Source organism: Cervus elaphus, chromosome 19 (genome assembly GCF_910594005.1).
Source record: "Cervus elaphus chromosome 19, mCerEla1.1, whole genome shotgun sequence".
NCBI classification, from domain to species: Eukaryota; Metazoa; Chordata; class Mammalia; order Artiodactyla; family Cervidae; genus Cervus; species Cervus elaphus.
The window spans coordinates 70247572-70254146 of NC_057833.1; the positions used below are offsets into that span (position 1 = coordinate 70247572).

The following is a 6575-nucleotide window of genomic DNA, read 5'->3' on the forward strand; positions in this document are numbered from 1 at the left end:
ACATAAAGTTAAGATAGAAGGGACACTGTTGGTTGGAATGTATATTGATACAACCATGATGGAGAACAGTATGGAGGTTCCTTATAAAATGAAAAACAGAATTACCCTATGACCCTGCCATCCCACTCCTGGGCATATATCCAGAGAAGAATATGATCTGAAAAAATACATGCATTCCAAAGTCCATTGTAGCACTATTTACAATAGCCAAGATATGGAAGTAACCTAAATATCCATCAACAGAGGACTAGATAAAGAAGATATGGTACTTATACATAATGGAATATTACTCGGCCATTAGAAAGAATGAAATAATGCTGCCTGCAGTAACATGGATGGATCTAGAGATTATTTCACTAGGTGAAATAAACCAAACAGAGAAATACAAAAGCCACATGATATCACTTATATGTGAAGTATAAAATATGATACAAATGCACCTCTTTACAAAATAGAAATACAAAGACATAGAGAGCAAACTTATGGTTACCAAAGGGGAAAGAGGGAAGGGAAGGAATAAACTAAGAGTTTGGGATTAGCAGACACACACTAGTATATATAAAATAGATATACAACGAGGTTCTCTGTATAGCACAGAGAACTATATTCAATATCCTGTGACAACTATAATGGAAAAGAATATAAAAAAGAAAAAGTTTTGTATATATATATATATAATATGAGTGAACCACTTTGCTACACACCAGAAACTAACACAACATTGTAAATCAAGTATATTTCAATTAAAAAATAAAAAGTTAAAAAAATAGTTATTTCTTCTATAACCCAATATGTGTGCTCCTTAAAAAAGTTCAAGTTCTGGGGCGGGGGGTGGGGGAGGGAAACTTTGTGTTCTTCAAAGTTAGTAATTACAGAGTATATAGATTCAGAGCAGATCACTCAAAACTTACATAATTTTGCCTCCAGGGCACCAGCAAATACAATGAATAGAACTTCAGGGGCCACTTGAACAGGTGACTGAACATGGCAGGAATTAGCTTTGGGGATGTTTGAAATGAGGAAAGATGAATGAAAATGCTGGCTTTAGGCTGAAAGTGAAAGTCATGTCCGACTCTTTGCGACCCCGTGAACTATCCAATCCATGGAATTCTCCAGGTCAGAATACTGGAGCGGGTAGCCTTTCCCTTCTCCAAGGGATCTTCCCAACCCAGGGATTGGACCCAGGTCTTCCGCATTGCAGGCGGATTCTTTGGATTCTTTACTAGCTGAGCCACCAGAGAAGCCCTGGCTTTGGGCTGAGAAAATGCAAATAGAATTGCCAAACCTGGAAGGAGGAGCAAACTATTCTATACAAAACTTTGCAAGGGTGGGGCACATCTCTTCTCAGGGAGGGAGCCCAGGGTAGGCAATCCTTTAATTTTCTTAAGGTAGAGCTGAGATGCATTGTATTGTGGACCTAGGATTTTTCTTTTCCTGCTCCTTTTGCTCAGAAAAGACTATAAGAATCAAGACAATTGTATTACAGTGACACCATCCTCTGACTCCCGATCCTACGTGAGCTATTTTGAAGTCTTAAAAAGATGCCTCCTGGCAGAACAGACTGTACCTGGAGTGAAGGGCCTATAGAATTGCCAGAGGGCTGGAGGAGGGCACTCTAGGAAGGGTCATCTGGAGGACTCTAAGGGCAAATCCGGGCACTGGCCCTCCAGGGGAGCCACTACCTGGGACTGGAGGGGACTAGGAGGCCACCACTGGAACTGCGGAGTTAAAATATACACTGTCAGGGCATCAGAAAAATAAGGAGTAATGCCTGTGTGTATGGTGGACATGTGATAAGCCAAAAATAACATGTTAGAAGTGGGAATATCTGGGTGGTGTCTATATGGATATTCACTCTACAATACTTTCAACTCTTATGTATCCTTGAAAAGGATTAAATTAATTAAACAAAATAAACAAAATTTATAAATTTATAATTTAACTATAAATTAAATAAAATAAAACAAACAACAAACAAATTAAAAAAACAGACTTGTAGCATCTGTCTATAGCTGCTATGACTCTCAGTTCAGCTCAGGTCAGTTCAGTTGCTCAGTCGTGTCCAACTCTTTGCGACCCTGTGGACTGCAGCTCTCCAGTCCTCCCTGTCCATCACCAGCTTCCAGAGTTTACTCAAACTCATGTCCATTGAGTCGGTGATGCCATCCAACCAGCTCATCCTCTGTCAACCCCTTCTCCTCCTGCCTTCCATCTTTCCCAGCATCAGGGTTTTTTCAGATGAGTCAGTTCTTCGCATCAGGTGGCCACAGTATTGGAGTTTCAGCTTCAGCATCAGTCCTTCCAATGAACATTCAGGACTGATTTCCTTTAGGATGGACTGGTTGGATCTCCTCACAGTTCAAGGACCCTCAAAAATCTTCTCCAACCCCACAGTTCAAAAGCATCAATTCTTCAGCGCTCAGCTTTCTTTATAGTACAACTCTCACATCCAAACATGACTACTGGAAAAACCATAGCCTTGACTAGACAGACCTTTGTTGGCAAAGTAGTGTCTCTGTTTTTTAACATGTTGTCTAGGTTAGTCATAACTTTTCTCCCAAAAGAAAAGAAAAGCTGTGACTCTAACTGGCTCTTTAGATGGCTGAGGCTGGTGACTGGACACCGGAAGGGCGAGTCTGGCTCCCGCACAGACATACTTGCCCGGGCCGTGGAGCTGGAGCTGGAGCTGTGGGAGATCACCCTTCTTACCTGTCATCACCACATCTGCCATCAGCAATGTCCCACGTAGCAGAAAGATGGCCCCCGCCTCACCCTTGCTTGCCCTCTTTTCTGCAAATCTTGCAAGTGTGCTTTTAATTTGAAGAAGATCAGTTTGAGCCCTTAATTCAAGGAAATCTGAGAATCACAGCTGTTAGCTTCCTTAGTGTCTGCAGTTCAGGGATGCGCAGAAGAAAGTCATACTGAGTGAAGTTAAGTGGGACACAGAAAGAAAATTATATGACATCGCTTATATGTGGGATGTAAAAAAAAAAAAAAAACGTGGCACAAATGAACTTATCTGCAAAATAGAAATAGAGTCCCAGATGTAGGAAACAAGCTTACGATTACCTGCGGGGAAAGGGGGAGCAGGAATACATTGGGAGATTGGCACTGACATATACACACTACTCTATATAAAGTGGGTACCATATATAAATGGATAACCTGCTGTACAGCACAGGGAATTCTGCTTGGTACTCTGTAATGGCCTATATGGGGCTTCCCAGGTGGCTTAGTTGGTAAAGCGTCTGCCTGCAATGCAGGAGACCTGGGTTCGATCCCTGGGTTGGAAAGATCCCCTGGAGAAGGAAATGGCAACCCACTCCAGTACTCTTGCCTGGAAAACTCCATGGGCGGAGGAGCCTGGTAGGCTACATATAGTCCATGTGGTCGCAAAGAGTTGGACACGACTTAGCGACTTCGCCTTTCACTTTCTAATGACCTATATGGGGAAAGAATCCAACTATGCTTCAATCAAAATTTAAGAAGATAAAATATATACTTTAGAAGATGTGTATTTATATGTGCATATTAAGTACTTGCTCATAAAATAAAGATATTACAAAGCATAAAATAGAAAGTGGCTGTAAAGAATGCCGATGTAATGTATTCTCTTTATTCATTGCAATTTCATACTATATTGGATTGTTTTCTCTTTTTTATGACTATTATAAATGATGTACAATTTACATACATTAAAGTAAATGCATATAGTTGCATGGTTACCATACCAGTCACGTACAGAACGTATCCGTGACTTCAGAAAGTTTCTTCGTGCCACCCCTAGGAGTACTGCTCTGATTTCCAACCCAGTAAATTAATCTTGCTTGTTCTCTATCGCAGAGAAATAAGAAAAAGGAAAAAAGCCCACTAAAATAAGCTGTCCAAGAATGCTGATAGCAATATTATTCATAACAACCCAAACTGGAAGCATTCTAAATGTCCATCAACAGGAAAATAAATAATCAAACTATGGTATATTTGTACAATGAAATACCATTCATTAATAAAAATGATAGAACTATTGCTGCATATAACGTGGATGCAGCTCAAACATAAATGAATTTTCTAATTATTGAAAGAAGTTTTGGTACATTTTAAGGCTGGGATAAGTTTCACTTTTGCTTTTTGCATTTCTATAGTGATTATTATCATTCCATATTAATGTTAAAAATTTAAATATAAAATGCAATAAGCCTTGGGATTAAAGTTAGCAGCTTTGTTGTAATATTAAAAAATTAAACATTTTATTGTTTTATATTTATAACTTTATATGTAAAATATAAGTTATTTATATTTTAAATATGAAAGTAAAATAATAGACATATTTATTTGGAAGTAGAGGGGATCAAAACATGGCACCCCAAAATATGTTGCTTTGGCATATTGATTTTTTTGAGCTGTAAGCAACTGAGAAACTGCTCTCCACCCTCACCTTTTCTGCCTAACAGCAGGACATAAATTTCCCATGAGAAAGGTGCCTTCCTGGTACCAGGAAGAAGAGAATGTTCTTATCATGGGAGATAGGACATTGAGACCAAGATGAGTTGGCTCATCATAAGCACAGACTGTACTCAACCCTCATCTTCCATTAGTTTCCCTCGTGTATTTCCTGGTCACGTTCCCACGGTGTATCAATCGTAAAAACCCACTCCCTTTCCTTTGCCTTGTCGCTTCCCAAATTTATCATCTTTGGTTAAGTTGTTCATAAGCTCCTGAGTCTCACCAGCTCTTTAGAGTTTTTTCTTCTTGCCTGTGATGACCCTGTGTCACATAGAAAGATGCTAATATCATATACACTTCATAGGCTTTTCTTTTGTGAATCTGTCTGCTGTTAGTTTAATGTGCATGTCCAGTCAGAAAACACAAGTGGATAGAGGAAAAGTTTTTCCTTCCCTACAGAAGCAAAGGAAGAATTTCAAGTTACTAATTGTTCTTCTAGGTACTTTGAGAAGTGGGGACGTATACAGAATAGGCCACTCATTTGGTCCCTGAACATGTTCACATTTCATTTTCAGAATAAATACACATTACATTTTGATTTGACTTCATAACTGTATTAGTTGGGATGCATTTGAAGCAATAGGAAGCTTACTAACAGAATTTCTCATAAGAACACATTACAAAAACTCCAGGAGTAGGAGGTCGCAAGTAGGTTTGCTGGCAAAACAATGACTCCAAATTCTAAACATTTTTCTTTTCCATTCTGACACCATTAGAGTGTGAGCAATGCCCCCCCTTTCACTCTTGCTCACAAGACGGCTGCCCATGCTCCAACCATTGAGTCCTCACACATCTGACAGTGTTCAGCCAGCAGGAGGAGCTGGCGCAAAAGGGCTTTCTCCTTTGCATGTCTTATTTGTCAGGGAGGGAAGAAAAATCTTTTCTGGAAATCCAGAAGAGATTTCTGATATCTCTTTGGTCAGAATAAAGTCAAGTGGCAACCACCAATCACCAGTTAAATCGATTGGAATTGTCACCATTCAGTTACACCAACTAAATCAACCAGAGTGACATATTGCTGCCTGAACAAAATCAGGGTCTGTAGGCTAGGAAGTGGCTCCCTGGGGCATTTCCAGTGTCTGGGTAGATCAATTATAGGTTCTTTCAATAAAACCCTGCCCCATCAATGCTTAGAGTGCAGACCTTTTATTCTGAAGAAATGGTAGATCAGAGAAAAAGGCGAGTTCTGGCTTAAATCACACACATTCTGTGTCTTTGAGCAAGGGCCTACATTGCTGAGAGTCAGTTTTCTTGTCTGTAAAATGGGAATAATAATGATCCCTGACATATAGGAGCTGGTGAGGAATACCAGAAATAGTATGTGGAAAGCACTTGGCATGGTATCTGGCACACATGATCTTTGCTTAATAAATAACAGGTATCATGACTCTCAGAAAGAGGAGATTGGACTTAAGCCATGGCTCATATCAGTAAGTCAGTTTGCACATTTCTGTAGTCATTCCCCTTACAGGACCTAGAGACTATGCATTTGAAGTCCTCATAGGGTTGCCGTGAGGCATAAACGGCATTCAGGCAAGTCTATATTTGGTATTTGGTGAATTCTATGTGGAGCCCCGCTGGGTATCAGGTTCGTTTCCTGACAGTTATGCGAAGTTGGTGGAGGTCATGCGGGGAAGGGGCACTCTTCCCTTCCCTCTCTGATGAACCCGGTTGGGTCCACCCTTATCTGCCGGCTCTGGGCTGCTCTGTGAATGTTTTCAGAAAAGTGGTGACGTTCTGGCCTTGAAAGCTGGGATCTCTGAAGGGAAGAGTAAACCACGGGAGTAAACTGCAGGCAAGGGATTAACGCTGGAATCTTCCAAAGCCCTAGGATGCTGTCTTCACAAGCTTTTGAGCTTTAATTCTGGATAATCTTGTGCCTTATAAATTGCGAGACTGGGTAGTGCTGTGATGGAGGTGGAGTTCATTTTCATTTTCTGGTTCTACATAATAAAGTAGAGAAAAAGTATGAGTTTATAGAAACATGAAAGAAAAATAAAGATGTTCCTGGTTCATAAAAATCAAACCACTGTCTCCTGAGGATATTAGGGGCCCACAGGTCAGATTTCTAA

The 6575-nt window shown here is 40.2% G+C and overlaps 1 non-coding gene across 1 annotated transcript; it reads left to right on the forward strand.

Moving 5' to 3' along the window:
* Window positions 1-3221: 3221 nt before the first annotated feature.
* TRNAC-GCA lies at window positions 3222-3293 on the forward strand. The gene has a single exon. It is a non-coding gene; the product is annotated as a tRNA-Cys (tRNA).
* The last annotated feature ends 3282 nt before the right edge of the window (window positions 3294-6575 follow it).